We start from the raw sequence: 17,927 nt of genomic DNA on the forward strand, positions 1-17,927 counted from the left end.
AACTAGTTTTCCTACTGGATTAATAAACTACATTTTAGCCATTATGAAGAAGAAGAGTAAAAGATGCTTGTAAATATTGTTCCCACTTCAAAAAAAGTGCTATTGATTTCCAGCACTTCCTAAGGCAGGATACTTGTGCTAATATCCTTTGTCCTATAAAGATTAATATGTATAATCAGGTGCCCTGTGTTTCAAATAAGCAGTTAAGACAAGAAGCGAACGGATGTAAGAACTTCACGTATGTGCCTTTGTGGAAGGTATTTACAGCAAAACCAGATTCAATCTTGATATGACTTTCATTGTTTCTTTTTGATTCCAGTATGCTGGGGGGAGCCTAGACAGAGATCTGACACTTTGTCAGGAAGTGACATACCCTCTGGTGGGACACGCTACAGAACCTACAACGTGCACGGAACCGACACAAGCTCTGGCATGTCACCCTACAGAACCTTTACTGTGTCTGGAACCAAGACAGTCTTTCCTCCCAACCATAACTATTTCAGTTCTGTCCATTTCCTTGGCTTTAATATTTACATTCTCTAAAGTAAATATTTCTTTTCGTCGTAGAATCTTTTCCACTTGGCTTTGTATCTCGAGAAGCCAGTACTCCTCTTGATCCTGCTCCTGATGGTAAGTCTGCTTTTCAAGCAGTTTTAGTCACTGAGATGTGGCTTCAGAGCCAGCATCTGCCTTCATGCTGCACAGATTCTCTAGACAAAAAAAAACAACACTAGTTAAGTGTAAAGATAATGGATTAATAAAACTCATGCAAAAAGAAATGTTCTGAGACACTTTTCAGTAAAGAAATGGGGTGGTGAAAGCTAACACTGGCATGAGAACTTCTTGCCAGGGAGACTGTAGAATAATTTTGCATACTGGATTAAATAAACCCATCCTAGAAGTTATAATGATGGGGTGTAAAAGATTTCTCTAAGTATGTGTAACACTTCAAATATAATGCTTTTGTTTTCCACCATTTCCGAGGTCAGAATACTTGTTGTAATCTCCTTTGTTCAATAAAGATTATTATCTGTAATCAGATGCCCTCTGTTTCAAATAAGCATTTAAGAGAAGAAGAAAACAGTTATAAATACTTCACATAGGTGTCTCTGTCAGAGGGGTTTAACAGCAAATGTAGATTCTGTCTTGATTTGTTTTAATACTTTTTTGTTATTCCAGCATGCTGTGGACAACCTAGACACGCAGCCTACAATTTGTTAGGAATTGACAAACCCGCTGGTGGGACACCCTCCAGAACCTACTCTGTGCCTGGAACTGGCAGAATCTCTGGTGTGTCACCCTAAAGAACCTATACTGTGTCTGGAACTAGCACAGCTTTTCATTCCAGCCATAAATATTTCATTTCTCTTCATTTTCCTTTTAAAATTTACTTTCTCTAAACAGAATATTTTCGCTTTCAACATGTACCCCAAGGAATTTGTAAACCTCGTGGTCCTGATCCTCACGGTAAGATTCCTTTTTAAACAGTTACAGTCACTTGGATATGGTTTCCTCAGCAGCATCTCCCTTCACGCTGCACAGCATCTATGGCAAATAACAACAGTAGTTAAGTGCAAAGATAATGCAGCAGTAAAGTAAGTACTGTCAGAAATGTTCTGAGACTTGTTCTGGAAGAGAAATTGGGTGGTGAAAGCTAACAGAGGCATGAAAACTTCTGTCTGTTTGACTGTCAACTAGTTTTCCTACTGGATTAATAAACTACATTTTAGCCATTATGAAGAAGAAGAGTAAAAGATGCCTGTAAATATTGTTCCCACTTCAAATAAAGTGCTATTGATTTCCAGCACTTCCTAAGGCAGGATACTTGAGCTAATATCCTTTGTCCTATAAAGATTAATATGTATAATCAGGTGCCCTGTGTTTCAAATAAGCAGTTAAGACAAGAAGCGAACGGATGTAAGAACTTCACGTATGTGCCTTTGTGGAAGGTATTTACAGCAAAACCAGATTCAATCTTGATATGATTTTCATTGTTTCTTTTTGATTCCAGTATGCTGGGGGGAGCCTAGACAGAGATCTGACACTTTGTCAGGAAGTGACATACCCTCTGGTGGGACACGCTACAGAACCTACAACATGCATGGAACCAACACAAGCTGTGGTATGTCACCCTACAGAACCTTTACTGTGTCTGGAACCAAGACAGTCTTTCCTCCCAACCATAACTATTTCAGTTCTGTCCATTTCCTTGGCTTTAATATTTACATTCTCTAAAGTAAATATTTTTTTTCGTGGCAAAATCTTTTCCACTTGGCTTTGTATCTCGAGAAGCCAGTACTCCTCTTGATCCTGCTCCTGATGGTAGGTCAGCTTTTCAAGCCGTTTTAGTCACTTAGATGTGGGTTCAGAGCCAGCATCTCCATTCATGCTGCACAGATTCTCTAGACAAAAAAAAACAACACTAGTTAAGTATAAAGATAATGGATTAATAAAACTCGTGCAAACAGAAATGTTCTGAGACACTTTTCAGAAAAGAAATGGAGTGGTAAAAGCTAACACTGGCATGAAAACTTCTTGCCAGGGAGACTGCAGAATAAGTTTGTGTACTGGATTAAATAAATCCACCTAGCTATTATAATGATGGGGTGTAAAAGATTTCTCTAAGTATGTGTAACACTTCAAATATAATGCTTTGGTTTTCCACCATTTCCAAGGTCAGGATACTTGTAATGTCCTTTGTTCAATAAAGATTATTATCTGTAATCAGATGCCTTCGTTTCAAATAAGGACTTAAGAGAAGAAGCAAGCAGTTATAAGTACTTCACATATGTGTCTTTGTGAGAGGGATTTAACAGCAAATGTATATTCTTCTTTGATTTAATACTTTTTTGTTATTCCAGCATGCTGTGGACAGCCTAGACACGCAGTCTACAATTTGTTAGGAACTGACAAACCCGCTGGTGGGACACCCTCCAAAACCTACTCTATGCCTGGAACTGGAAGAATCTCTGGTATGTCGCTCTAAAGAACCTATACTGTGTCTGGAACTAACACAGCCTTTCCTTCCAGCCATAAATATTTCATTTCTCTTCATTTTCCTTTTAAAATTTACTTTCTCTGAACAGAATACTTTCGCTTTCCATGTGTACCCCAAGGAATCCGTAAACCTCGTGGTCCTGATCCTCACGGTAAGATTCGTTTTTAAACAGTTACAGTCACTTGGATATGGTTTCCTCAGCAGCATCTCCCTTCACGCTGCACAGCATCTATGGCAAGTAACAACAGTAGTTCAGTACAAAGATAATGCAGCAGTAAAGTAAGTACTGTCAGAAATGTTCTGAGACTTGTTCTGGAAGAGAAATTGGGTGGTGAGAGCTAACAGAGGCATGAAAATTTTAGTCAGGCAGACTAGAAAATTAGCTTGTTTAGTGGATTAATAGAACCCACTCTAGCAATTATAATGATGAAGAGTAAAAGATGTCGGTATAATACTGGTCCCGCTTCAAATAAAATGCTATTATTTTATCCAGCACTTCCTAAAAACAATATACTTGTTCTAGTGTCCTTTGTCCTTTAAAGATTAATATCGAATTTTGGGTGCTACGTGTTTAAAATTTGCACTTACGACAAGCATCGAACAGTTACAAATACTTCTCATATGCACCTTTGTAAGAGATATTTAACAGCAAATGCAGATGCTGCCTTGATTTGGTAGTTCTTTATTTATTTATATTTTAAATTCCAGCATCCTTGGGTGAACCCAGACAGAGATCCGACGCTTTGTCAAGAAGTGACATACCCTCTGGTAGGACACGCTACAGAACCTACAACTTGCATGGAACTGACACAAGCTCTGGTATGTCACCCTACAGAACCTTTACTGTGTCTGGAACCAACACAGCCTTTCCTTCCAGCCATAACTGTTTCAGTTGTGTGCATTTCTTTAGTTTTATTATTGACATTCTCTGAAGTAAATTGTCTTTCTCTGGCAGAACCTTTTCCGCTTACTTTTGTACACCGAAGAGCCAGTACTCCTCCTGATCCTGCTCCTGATGGTAAGTCTGCTTTTCAAGCAGTTACAGTCACTTAGATGTGTGTTCTGAGCCAGAATCTCCCTTCATGCTGCACAGCTTCTCTAGGCATAAAACAACAATAATTGAGTGTTATTTTTAGCCAGCTAACTGAAATCCTAATGATCTAAGATTAGTGTTTCAGTGCTAACAGAAATGTTCTGAGACATTTATCTGGAAAGGAAATGGGGTGGTGAAAGCTAACACAGGCCTGAATATTTTTTTCAGGGAGAATGTAGAGTAAGTTTGTTTTCTGGACTGACTAAACCCACCCTAGAAGTTATAATGATGGGGTGTAAAAAATTTCTCTAAGTCTTTGTAGCACTTCAAATAAATTTTGTTATTTATAATAATATTAAAATAATATTGTTTTCCAACATTTCTGAGAGTAGGATACTTGTTGCAATGTCTTTTGTCCAATAAATGGTAATACCTCTAATCAGGCGCCCTCTGTTTCAAATAAGCACTTAAGACAATGAGCAAACAGTTCTAAGTGCTTCACATATGTACCTTTGTAAGAGGTATTTAGCCGCAAATGTAGATTTTCCCTTGATTTCGTTTTTATTCTTTTTTTTTTTTTTTTTTTTTTTTAAATGCCAATATCTTTTGGATAATCTAGACACAGATTCTACACTTTGTCAGGAAATGACGTACCCTCTGCTGAGACACCCTACGGAACCTATTTTGTGTCTGGAACCAACAGCCTTTCTTTCCAACCATAATAATATCAATTCTGTTCATTTGTTGCTTTTTGAAATCTGCTTTTTCTCAACAGAATCCTTTCTGCTTTCATTTGTACCCTAAGGAATCCATGCCCCTTGTGGTCCTGTAGTGATGGTAAGTTTCCATTTCAAGTATTTAGAGAGCCTTGGTTATGGGTTCAGAGCCAGCATCTCTCTTCATGCTGCACAGCATGTGCAGGGAAATAACAATAGTATTTAAGTACAAAGGTTATGCAGCAATAAGGTAAGTACTACCAGAAATCTTCTGAGATTTGTTTCAGAGGAGAAAAGGGGTGGTGAAAGCTAACACAGACCTGAAATTTTTTTCAAGGAGACTGCAAAATTAGGGGTTTTTACTGGTTAAAAAAATACAGCCTAGGATTTACTATGATTAAGTGTAAAAGACGTCTGTAAATATTTGTCTCACTTCAAATAAAATGCTATTTTTCCCAACACTTCCTAGGGTAGGATACTTGTGCTAATGTCTTTTGTCTAATAATGATTAATATCTATAATCAGTGGCCTGTGTTTCAAATAAGCACTTAAGACAAGAAGCAAACAATTAAAAGTTTTTCACATATATTCATTTGTGAGAGGTATTTAACAGCAAATCTAGTTTCTGTTTTGATTTGGTTTTTCTTTTCTTTTAATCCAGTGCACTAGAGAGACCCTAGATACAGATCCTACACTTTGTCAGGAACTGACATACCCTCTGGTGGGACACCCTACAGAACCTACTCTTTGTCTGGAACCAGCACAACCTCTGGTGTGTCACCCTACAGAATCTATATTGAACCTATATTGAACCTCTTAACTATGTCTAATTTAAAACATCTTAATCAAATAAATGACCATTAAACCCTTTAAATTCATTAATATCAAAACCAATAGGAAGTGCCTAATAAAATGTCACGCATCCAAGCTATGAGTTTGTGCAGGAACTGTAATGACACACAGCAATGATGTTACCCTGGAGGACTTTTGTCCATCACACACCCCTGGGATGAACTGATGCTCAGGAGCCCCAGTGGTGCAGTGAGCACTCAGCACAGAAACACCCCCTGCACCTCTCTGTGCTGTCCTGGGCATTCCAAAGCTTTCTCAGCTCCCACAGCTCACAGGCACAGCCTGGGGCTCACAGGGAACCATCAGTGTCCTGGGTCTCTTGCTGGGATGTTTGTGATGTTGGTGGGGGTTTCCTCCTCTCCCTTGGGAGGAGGAGCACAGCAATGTTGGTAACCCCTTCCTACCCAGTTTTGGGTCCAACCGAGTTTGTTTTTCACCTCAAAGTCCTCCCACAAGCTCTTTTTATCCCCCTCGTTCCCAGTCCTGCAGATTTTTGGGCTTTCTGCCGTCTCCAGAACTGTCTGTACCCGATGTAGCTGAGGGACCCTGCAGTGACCTGTGCCCAGGCTGGCTTCTTTCCCTGAGCTGTTCCTGCTCTCTGCCCCAGTGCCAGTGCAGCCGTGGGGCTGCTCCTGCCACTGTGAGCCGAAGAGAAGCTGCACCAAACCGGGCTGTGCTCTCCTGCATGTGGGAGAGCTTCCCCAGGGCAGGAGCGGCCTGGGCTGGATAGAGCCAGGGGAGTCTGGAGACAGGACAGTGTCTGGCCAAAGCAGAAATCGTGTCACTGGTAGCACCAAAGTGTCACATTTCCTGGGCTCAGGCACAGAAGGTACAGGACAGTGACAGCACGAGGCTGAGGGGACACTGACTCACCAATCTGCTGCTGGAGGAACCTGCGTTTCCTGTGCACTCAGAATAGGTATGGAGCATCCCCCAAGCCATTCTCAGAATGGGCTTTGCTGTGACTTTGCTTGTCCTGCTGCAGATTTTGCAGACAATTGTGAATAAAACCATTTAGTAGAACCAGAGTTGGGGCTGACAAGCTCTGCATTTCCAGAACAGCTCATTGACAGGGTGAGATGGTATCAGTGGACCCTGGATCAAGCTATGGGTGCTTCAGCAAGAGTGGGTTTTTTAAGGATGATTACACCTTCATCCTTGCTATGCTTTCTCTGACAATTGCATCTCTATTTTATAAAACCTCAGAAATCTTAATCATCTTTGGCCCAGTGAAATCAACATATTTTGCATGCAAAGATACATAATTCTTGACATTTGGGAATAGGAAGGAACTAATTTCTATTGCTGATGACACACAAAGAGGGCAGGTTGATGTCTTGGAGCCTGTCTGCTACTGTGGATGGAAAAATATCTTTTGAAGTAGCACCCTATGTCCCTGGATGGCCAGAACTGAGGTCCAGGAGGCTAGACAGGTGTTTAATACCAACTCTTTGACCTTTCATGCCAATAACAATTATGAATTCTTAGAACTATGCATTTATAAAAAAAAGTATAAAGGAGCAATGTTGTATGCTCTGTGTGTGTATGTGTGTGTCATACCTTGAATATACCATGTTATATTAACACACTCTCCAAACATCCATTCTTTTTTATGACCATTATTCATTAGGAAATGCCATGTAAAATTTAATTCATTGCTCATAAGTATCTCACCTACTGACAACAACTAGAATTGCATTTGCCTCAGTTGCAAATGCAAACATTCAAAACTCAAACTAATTGGTTGTATTAGAAAACACACTTTGCTTTTCTCAAGAGGCTGATTGTGAGCTGTTTTATGAACTATTAATGAAAATATCCTGGAGCTGTTTGTATCAAACACTGGGATTTTGTTAGCAGTAAAGGAGGGAAGGTGCACCATGTGTGGTAAAGTAATTCCCTCACAAAATACATGCTTGGAGGTTACTTAGGTCAAAAGAATTTATTTTGAATTCCATGGGCTGAAAATTAATAACGCCTGCTGTATTTAAAGCCTAAAATTTATACTGATTATTTCGAAGTCAGCTATTAAATCGGTGCAGCCTTTATTAAATAAAACAGTGAGACATCGTTAGCGAAAGCTACTCCCCACTGCTGAGGCCACACCTCGAGTGCTGTGTCCACTTCTGGGCCCCTTACGACAGGAATTGAGGGGCTGGAGTGTGTCCAGAAAAAGGAACGGAGCTGGGCAAGGCTCTCGAGCACCAGGGGTATCTGAGGGAACTCGTCACAGGCTTGACTCCATAAGCTGAGAGGCCTTTCCCAACCTAATTCACTCTGTGAACAGAAATCGCTTCAACCGAGACGTACTTCAAATCTCTACAAATAGAGATGTACACAGGGTGCCCGACGGCTTCTTAAAACTGTCATCCAAAGGCGGAGAATTAATGGCACGACGTAATTCAGTCGCAGAACAACCATCACGCCACGCCTCCAACGTGGCAGTGCCTGGATCGCGCCCCCGCGCCACCTTTATAGAAATCCGGAGCGAACCAAGCTGAGGGCAGAGGACGGGGGTGCGGCCCCCCCGCCAGGGACCGTTGGACCCGGCTGTGAGAGACGTGGCATGGCGCGGCGGCTGCGCCGCAGAGCATTCTGGGAGTTGTAGTCCGGGGTGGCGCCGGCCGCGGCCTCCTCTCGTGTATCCGTGGGACGGGAAAGGGCGGGAAGAGACAGCCCGGGACGGGGGATCGGGCTCGGTGAGGGCGCTTTTGGCGGCGGAACGAGGCTCCGCGTTGTGACCCGTCGTGCCGGCGGCGGGGAGGGGCGGCCGGGGGGCTGGACCTTTGAATTTGGTCAAATCGCGTTCTTGAAAAAAAAAGGGGACAAGAAAAGGGGAGTGGCTGGTGAAACACCGCACAGCCGATTAGGAAAAGCTTTTTGCACCATCGATCACCTTACTGTGCCATAAGATTCCAATAATCCTGTTATTGTGAATCATTTCTCTTCCTTACAGGCTGCAGATGAGACAAGCTTAGGTCTCTATACGGGACCTGACCGCGAACAAGTGGGCAGTGCATGAACTCGTCGTTCGGGCCGCGGGTGCATCTCGACAGACACCGGGGTTCGCTGGCTGCCTGCGAGGTGTGACCTGCAGCACCAGAGACAGAACGCCGCCGATGCACAGCCTTCAGATGCTGACCGACGTGCTGATCACCAGCCAGACCGTCCCGCTACAAGCAGAGCATGAGCATTCATTTGTTCCTTTGGAACTGTTTTAAGTCCTTGAGACATTGTTAGATAGGTTTTTCTGGGATGTATTAGAAATGATAAGTCTGGTGAATGGTGGTGGGTTTTTGTTATTGTATTAGAATTAATTTTGCAGGGAAAAAGCAGCAGGTGTGAAGATTTCCCTGGGCACTTTAGGTGTCCTCAGGTCTCCTGAGTTGTGTTTGTTCTCCTTTGCAAAGGGCTCTGCGGGGGATTACAAACACTTCTCTTTCTTTTCTTTTTTAAACTGCTAGGGGGACTTGTGGACACTGCTGAAGGCCTAGGCAAAGTTCAGCCTTTTCTCAGGTTCTGAGTCTTTTTCTCAGACTGTGACACTTTCTCAGCTCCGGCCAGGATTTTTCCGAGGGTGAGCGCTTTCTTGCAAATAGAAAGGAATTAATAAACATAAGATTAGCACCCGGTCTTGACTGTGGGACAGTGTATAATGTACGTGACATGGGATGTTTTCTCCTGTTGTCCAATGAACTGCTGTCCCGTTTGAGATTCACGAGCACTTCTATAAATATAGGTCAGGTTTCAATAAAGTGCTTTTTTCCTTCCCCAAGAAGTGTGTTGCTATTATTTGCCACTCGTAGTAAACAGCAATACAAACGTATGTGGATTTGATTTTCCACATACATGAAGGATGATGACTGAGACTGCTCTCTTCTTCCCATTTCCCTCTTAATTGAAAGGAATGATCTCTGAAGAGACCATTCCAAATGAATATTTGTCTTCTGTTGTTTAAGAGTTTTAGAATTTCTCAGTAAAAAAAAAACACCTAGAGCAGCTCTAACAGTGAGGGAAAACGCTGTCTCGTGACTAAAAGTGGGAATGAGCCCTGTCTGAATCCTTGTGCCATCATTTATTTCACTACATCATAAGGAAAACATTTGTAGAATATTCCAGATTGAAATGACAACACTGCACACTCCTTACTGACACAGATGACAACACAAGCTGCAAAGTGGTGAAGAATCAGATTTGGTCGGTCATTTACTATTGAAAAAAGCTTGGAAATAAGACCCTGAGCATGACCATTGGTAAGATTGTAAGTGTGCCATGACCTAATAAAATTCCACAAGTAAACAGAAAATTGATTAAATTTCAGCCAAATGAATCATTGCTCTCACTCCATAAAACAACACAATCCCATCTTATACACTGAAACTTCCCATCACAGTGACACATATTTACTATCACCAAGGATATTACACTGGAAAAATTTACTGTGAAAAGCACATTTCCCAATGATTTTCAAGCTTAGAGCAAGCTGTCAATTTGAATCACTGCATCTCTGTAGCCTCTGTAGCATTCTCACAAGGCACAGGAACAAAGCTAGGTACAGGGATGGTCTTTCCTGAGTACATGTTCAGCACTCAGTTTTATAGTCTCTATTTGCTATTTTCCTCAAAAATAAATAGTTTTTTCCAGCCTGGTGATTAAAGGAGCATCCAGCTAACTCCCCTTCTGGGTTAATATTTCACTGCTGAGTGATAGAAGCTGGAATAGCAACTGGGTTTTATTCATTTAGCACAGTGTCTCAGTGGACTTGGCTTACAACAGCAGAATTGCTTACTTAAAAACCTCCAGCAGCAGAGCCACAGCAAAAAGCCTTCAAAAGCAAAAATGTCATTCTGTTCTGATAATAGGCATCTGCATTTATAAAACACATTGAGACTTCTTAGCATCAGGTCACATGTGTGGTGACCATGCTACCATTCCTTAATTCCAGCATGGTACAAGGATGCAGCAATGTTGACCCAACTTGGTTGAGACTCAGAATTCTCTTTGCAACTAGTTACAGACTTTTTAAATGACAAACCATGCCTAAATTAGCAGAAAGGGAACATCTCAACCACTTCCAAAGCAGTTACACCTAATGACACCTTTGAAGGACTCTGAAATAAAAGGCTGTATAATTTTCATGTACAGCAAAGAACAAAGGCCACATCACTTTTCTTTAGGTAGGAGCAAGTCCTTTCTCATGTTGGAGAATACGTGTGAAGATTTGTGAGAGCATTGTAGAAATTCTCAACCAAACTTCTGAGATAAAGAATAGTATTTATAGCATGACTGCAGCAATTTGTCCAATTCCTAAGGTATTCTGAGTTTAAAATTGACCAGTTGATCCCAGATGTATTGGTATGAAGGCAAAGACAAGAAATACTTCCAGCTGCATCTCGCCATGGACAAAGCTGTGCATGCAAAGTGGCTCTCAGTGCTATACAATTGTCTAGGTTTGATTTGGGTTTGCCAATTATAATGTACTCAATTTTTCTTGGAGATAGGATTTAGGAGCAAAAACAAGGCAGGCCTAATATTTAAAAGAGTAGAAAGAAGAACTTTATTAATAATACCGAGAGAATAAGGGATTCAGAATAAGATTTCGAGACCACTCCCTCCTCGCCTCCACCTTCCATATTTCTTAACAACAACATACAGAGACACTTCAGTCAGTCATTCACTTAAATAATCATTTTAGTACACTCTAGAGAGAGAAGCTCCTTCTTGGTTTAGCCATAGGGTGTTTCTTCACTTTCACAATTTGCATCCGCCCCAGAAAATCTGAAAATCGTGTAACTCCTCCCATCTTCACAGTCTTTCCAGAGCCGTGTTATGGCTTATGTCAAAAAACTCCTGGGATATTACTTTTAAGGACAAGCTGTTTAAAGGCAAAAAGTTATCTTCATTTCTTTTTCCATCAAATGTTTCTGTTCATCTTTCCAGTCTCCAGAACAGAGACCCCCATTCCCTCGGGGCAAAGGATCTTTTTTTCTCAAGCACTTCAACCCTCCCAAGTAGTTCTCCACAATTTAAAGGAATTTTCAGTGTAGTCCAGTCCCACATACAAAAAGGGTTCTTTTCAGCCAACCTTTTCAGGGCGTCTCCTCAATCTTTTCCCATCTGGAAACTTGGCTCCCATTGGACTGACTTTAGTATACTTCCTGCTTTATTCCTCTCATTCGAGGGAGGTCAGGAGATCAGCAGTCTTATCCGAGCATTAGAAGAGCTAAAATTGCAGACAGAAGGTGAAGGGAGCCGGGCAAGGCCCTGTTGGAGATGTGCCAGGCCATGCAGGCTGTGTGGGGGAGACTCGGCTGGACTCTGTTCCAGCTGCATTTCTCCCAAGCTGTGTGGGCAGCTGGAGGAGAAACTAGGATCATGGCAAAGGTTTCCCTATCCCCTGGCCATCAGGGCCCCTAGTTGAAAATGGGGAGGGGGCCTTGGTGGCTCCCCCAGCCCTGCCTGTGGTCGCATGTGGAGGGGCCTGGCCAGGCCGGCCTTGCCTCTTTGGAGACGGGAGGACAAAAGAGGGAGCGTCACTTTACCAGTGTGATTCATGAAAGTGAAGTAACTTTTGGTTACCGAATCTGTCAATTATTAAATCAACTTTGCGACTGGTCCCTGCAGCTCACAGAGGAAGTTCTCATAGAGGAAACAGCCCCTGTGTGTGTTTGTGTTCTGTGCTCCTCCTCCTTTCATGGAAAACCTGCGCAACAATATTATTAGGCCTGGTGGTAAAGGTAATATCCATAGAACAGCTGGGCCTCTCCAGAAGGATACACATAACCAGGAATAGAGAAAACATGACTTTCTGTTGTCACAATATTATGTCAAAACCTTAGTTATGAGGAGCCAGAAATAGAATTACGCATTAAACCACAAGTTTTCCAGTTAGGGACTTCTCTGTTCATCTTTTAGGACTAAGTTTTTCCCCAGGAGCCTGTAAAAGTGACTATGTAAAGAAAACTTTTCCAAAAATTCCTAAAAAATCCAGGAGAACTCTGCTGCAAAATTTCAGGCACTTCAGGGTACTTTCACTTCAAGCTTACAGCATTTCTATGGGAATGCTTGAGGGACAGTATACTTAATAATCCAACATCTCTGTTTGCAAGAAATAATTGTTTCAGGTGGGGGTATAGGAAGGACATTAGATGAAGAGGGTTAAATACAAATACATTTCAGGCAATTTGAGAAATTTTTCTCCTTTAATTAATTTTTCAAACACTGATGTTCAAATATTACTGAAAAACAGGCAAGCATCTACAGTAGAGTAGTTCAATTCCCTAAACTAAGGGTAATTGCAAAATAGTTACACACAGTCAACACTAAAGGGTCTCTGGAAGGGATTCTAATAAACAAGTCTCATTATGAAAACTGGGGCTACCTAATTTTCCTATGGAAATTTCCTGTTGTGCTTTCATATACTATGAAGTACATCCTTACAAAGCCACAGCTTTGTTTTGTGTAAAACCACAGCTCATGGAATAACTACACTAAGTCCCTACCAGGCTAGGTTTCTGTCTTTGAGGTGCTCCAAGCAATCTCCATCAGCTTCACTCTCTTCTGTGAGGATGTGCAGGTGGAGCCAGTTTCTGCCTCACAGACTTAGGCAGCAGCACTGTTGTAACTGGAAGGTGAAGGGCAAGGCAGAGATGTGTGTGCACAAGGAATCCACGTGCCACAGCATCTTCCACTGGAGCAGGAAAGCAGCTTCAGGATTGCCAGTGGCAAATGCAACAACTATGCAGGGTTCACATGGCTGCCATCGGGTGTGAGCCCCCAGCACAGCTCTGTTGCTGGAACTCCTCTCAGTGGCTGGAGAGCAGCATCCAGAGGCGAAATCGCAGCCGACCATGAGCTTGCATCGCCTCTCTGTGGGCTGCCGGATCTCGGGCCAGGTGCTCAAAGAGCTTGAGCAGCTCAACCCTTTGCACGGCTGGTGGCAGGCTGATCTCTGCAGGAAGCCTCTCCTTGCCTAGCACAAAGTGCTCCAGGCATTTCAACTGCAGGCAGCGATGCAGGTGTGCCATGATGTCCCACAGACACAGCACAAATTCCCTCCTGCTCCACCGGGACAGCGGTACGGTGGTCAGCACGTGCATGACCACAGCCTTCCAGGAAGAGCTGGAAAAACCTGTGCCTCTCAGGATGCAGGTGAAGACCTGCAGGCATTTCAGGTGCAAGCTCTCACACGGCACCTGCCTGGCAATGTGCCAGAAGGATTTCACCTCTGCCACAGGATACATCTCAGGCTGCGCTGTGCTTGCAGGGAAGTTGGCCTCAACAGGCTGGCTGCTCACAAAATGCTGGAGCCACATTTCTGGGCCTCAGGGACTGGCTGACCACAAAGATGTCGGAGTCCCCTTGGCACAGCCCAAAGAGCATCTCCACCATCAGGCTCTTCTTGCCTCTGCTCAGCTGGATTGGCAGGACTGGCTGCAAGGCTGAAACACCAAGTGCCATGAGTATGACTGAGGCACATGCAGCCACAAGGATCTCACCAACTGGTAGAACCAATGGGAGGTTTTCTCCACATCCAGGTAGGAGCCAGTGCAGCGTGTCTCTAGGGGGCTGCACTTCTGCTTCTGCCGCAGCTCCTCCTGAGAGTGATGCAGGAAAAACAACAGCTTCCCACTCAGCTGCGCCTCTTGCACGTGCACACCAGCTCCACACGGACACTGAAGGTCCTTGCTGCCATCTGCCCTGCGCTGTTCAGCTCTAGTGGAAGGCGTGCCCTGGCGAGGGATTCAGTGGGACCAGCACACGCTACAGCCCATCCCACTCCTGGGGACTCCAACCCTCAAAGGCACTGCCCACCCCAATGGCTTCCTGAGGCACCAGGTAGAAAGTATTGCTGTCCACAAAGACACACGTGAAGCTCTCCATCAGCTCAGCTGTCACTGAGCAACCTCTCTCCAGGTCCTGCACAGGCCACTGTATGTGATCTACTAAAAGGATGCTTTCCTTATTCCCAATATCTTGGGTGTCTTCTCTGTCTTTGATTCTACCACTGCTGCTTTCTTCCTTGTCACCATCACTGCCTGCTTTTTCACTGGCAGCCATGTTACCTTGTTCGGCTTCTTTTCTGTCTTCAGTTTTGTTTCCCTCCACATTTACAGCACCCTGTTCTTCATCTTCGTTTCTATCATTGTCATCCTGTTTCATAAGTTCCTTATTTTCTTCCTCAGTTGCAGCAAAACCACTATGGCCTACTTCATTCCCAGGCTCACTGCTATCTTCCTGCCCAAACCAATCGCTGTTTCTTTGTTCACTGGCATCACTGCTTTCCTGCACCTTCACATCTGTGTATTCCTTTCCATCTACATTGTCTTCACCTTCATTTACATCATCACTGTTGCCTGCCTGCATATTTGCACCATGGGATTTTTCTTCATTTCCATCTCCTTCTTCTTCCTTTCCAGCGCCCTTGTCTTGCTGCACCTGCACATCCTTGTTTCCTGCTTCATTTCCTTCATCAAGGCCCTCTGTATTGCCAGCAACATTGCCAGGTTCGTCTTCATCTCCCTCAGCAGTATTGTCTCCTGGCACATTCCCATCGCTCCATCCTTCATCTTTCTTTAAGTCATGGCCATTGTCACTCTTAACATCACTGTCTTCCTTCACCTTCCCATCACTGTTGCCTTCAATGGCATCATCGTCATCTCCTTCATTCCTAGCAGCCACAGGACTTCCTTCTCTGTCATGTCTGCTGCTGCTCTTGTCTGCCTCCACATCAATGTCACATCAATGTTTTCTCTGCCTTCCTTTGGATCAACATTGTCTTCTTCCTGTTCTTTTCCCCTCACGTCTGCCAAGGTCTTGCAGGAGCTCTGTCCTTGCCACTGCTGCTGGCCTCATGGCTCCTTGTCCTGCAGCTACAGCACAGGCCCAAGAGGAGCAGGACTGCAGCAAGAGCCCAGAACGGCCCTGCTGCAGAGCACCAAGAGCACGGCTCCCCAGCCCTCGTCCTGCTGCTCCGGGCCCTGCTCCAGCTCCTGCAGCAGCCGAGCCATCTCGCGGTGCAGCAGCTCCTGACAATCCTGCATTCGCCGGTGCGTGGCCTCATCCAGCCCATCCCCGGCTGGCGGGGGATACCGCACCAGGCTTTGCACGAGCACGAAGGGCAGTGACAATAAAGCCATGGTCTGCAGGAGGACACGCAGCAGGGGTTCAGTGGGGCCACAATGGAGACGGGCAGCGGGGGCAGGAGCCGCAGGACGTGGCGCAGGAAGGAGAGGCCCCGGCAGCTGCAGGCCCTCAAGCATCGTGCCCTGAGCAAGGCGCTCCCGCCAGGGGCTGGGCCCGGCTGCAGGGGCAGAACACACGGCCCGGGGCCGGCGCTGCTGCCCCAGCCCTCCTCCAGCCCCTCTCCTCACTGCGTGTGTGTTCACTGCTCGCCTAGGCTCTACTGGGGCAGCGGCACCCGCTGGGGCCTTTTATAGCTGCCCCGTGGTGACACAGCCCCTGCGCTGTCACAGCCCCCGAGCTGTCACAGCCCAGCCCTGCCCGCCGTCCCCAGCCCGGGCAGGGAGCTCAGCGTGGCCCTGGGCACCCAGAGCCCCAACAGACACCACGTGCAGACCCGTCCCTCGGCAGCCTGGGAGCCCCAGAGCTCCCCTTTACCGAGCAGGCACGAGTGCGCTGCCACACAGCCCTTGTCAAATATAAATTGGGTGACATGACCCATAGATGTTCTCAGTATACAGGTGTAGGCTTTTATTTAATACCAGAGAGGGACATTTTTCTTATTATTGTTTATACTTACTGTTTTTGGGGCAGGATGTCATATAGGCTAATGTTATGTTACAGACCTAGAGAGGAATCTTTCTGAAAGAAATCCAGGTTGCTTGGATGATGCACAGGAAGATTTAATACCATCCTAAAAAAGACCAAATAGGTTAATTACAAAATTTCAGGGTCTTCAATAACCTCTTAGCTCTCAAACTCCATGGTTCAACAATTTGCAAAATTCTGGTACAGCCAGGATTTTGTTCAGAAAGTAGAATGTCTGTCTTTTTCAAATTTGTGCAAAGATGTAGCTCTGTCACTCCCATCATCTTCAAAATTGTTTCCCTTAAACAGAGTTAGCCAATCTCTCTGATAAAGGAACTTCTGTCTCTTCCTGCTGTCTCTTTGTGTATTTATCTTCTGTGAGTATAGGAGAGATGATGCTCAGCCCTTCTTTGGGGAACTCATCTATAAATGGAACTGCAGGAATGGGGAGAGAGGAAAGGGAAACAGGATGCGACTCGAGTACCTGCATGGTGACCACAGATGTCCACTGCTAGACAGACACTGATCATGCCTTCCCATTAGTGTACAAAAAGATAACAATGTTGGCATTTCTGAAACTGCTCTGAATTGGATTTGCTTAACAGATGTCATTAGTAAAAGTAGTTAAAGAAAGACTTTTGAACCCTCTCCCAAACTGATGCCACTTATCATGTATCTTCCTCACATTCTTCTAGGAAAGGTGTTTTTGATGTTGTCTCATCCTTTTTACAGGGGAGCAAAAATTCTTTGCCAAGTATCATTCTTTCCGTTTTGTTTCCTCTCATCTTCTGAGATTTAATAAAGTGAACATTCAGCAGAACAGTTTTGTATTTTTTTAACACCATTCTTCTTTTATCTAATTGAGGCCCTTCTGTGACCATGAAAAAACAAAGCTTGTTGTGAGCTACATTACACTGTTAAGAGGTTGATAGAGGTCAGTTCTCCAGGGTTATTCTTAGTTCAACTGCTGTGTAAACTGTTGATGTCAGTGATTGGAGGCTGCTCTCCAGGACATTATATATATGATAACTATGTGACAGAAAATGAAACATATATTTGGATCTGATCTCCAAGTTCGGTAGCTTAAAAAAGGATAAAAAATTTTCTCTAAGAAATTTGCTGGTTTTCCCATTCCTAAATGCCTTCACATTTCTATTTAATTTACTGCATATACAAGAGTCTTTTCCCACATGGACAGCAGTGCCCATCCATCTTTAAGCTATGGTATATTTTGAGTCTCAATGATCACTGCCTCCAGAAAGCATTTTTGAAACAAAATAGGCAAAGGCTTTTGCAATCATCCAGTGCTAGGATCTTCACTTTCACATAATCACATCATGTTTTTCCACAAAGGAATCTGAGATAGATTTTTCAGAGAAATAACAAACCATCAAAAATTAATTAAATAACCATCAAGGAAAAAAACACCACTTCCTTATTCAGCACATGTTCCTTGATTTTCATAAGCATTCAGATTTACAGTTGCTGATAGTACCACAAAAGCAGACTTTTTTCTGGTTTTACTTCCTCTTCCAGCAGAGCAAGCACAGCTGCAAAA

The 17,927-nt window shown here is 43.9% G+C and overlaps 1 long non-coding RNA gene and 1 pseudogene across 1 annotated transcript; one reads left to right on the plus strand and one right to left on the minus strand.

The window, feature by feature from the left end:
- Window positions 1-2,259: 2,259 nt before the first annotated feature.
- On the plus strand, window positions 2,260-5,708 carry LOC130265565 (uncharacterized). Its single transcript, XR_008842624.1, has 3 exons — window positions 2,260-2,322; window positions 4,807-4,868; window positions 5,409-5,708. It is a non-coding gene; the product is annotated as an uncharacterized LOC130265565 (long non-coding RNA).
- A 7,696-nt stretch (window positions 5,709-13,404) lies between these two features.
- Window positions 13,405-15,738, minus strand: LOC130264905 (uncharacterized; annotated as a pseudogene).
- Between the last annotated feature and the right edge of the window lie 2,189 nt (window positions 15,739-17,927).

The sequence above is a fragment of the Oenanthe melanoleuca genome, chromosome Z (assembly GCF_029582105.1).
Source record: "Oenanthe melanoleuca isolate GR-GAL-2019-014 chromosome Z, OMel1.0, whole genome shotgun sequence".
In the NCBI taxonomy this organism is placed as follows: Eukaryota; Metazoa; Chordata; class Aves; order Passeriformes; family Muscicapidae; genus Oenanthe; species Oenanthe melanoleuca.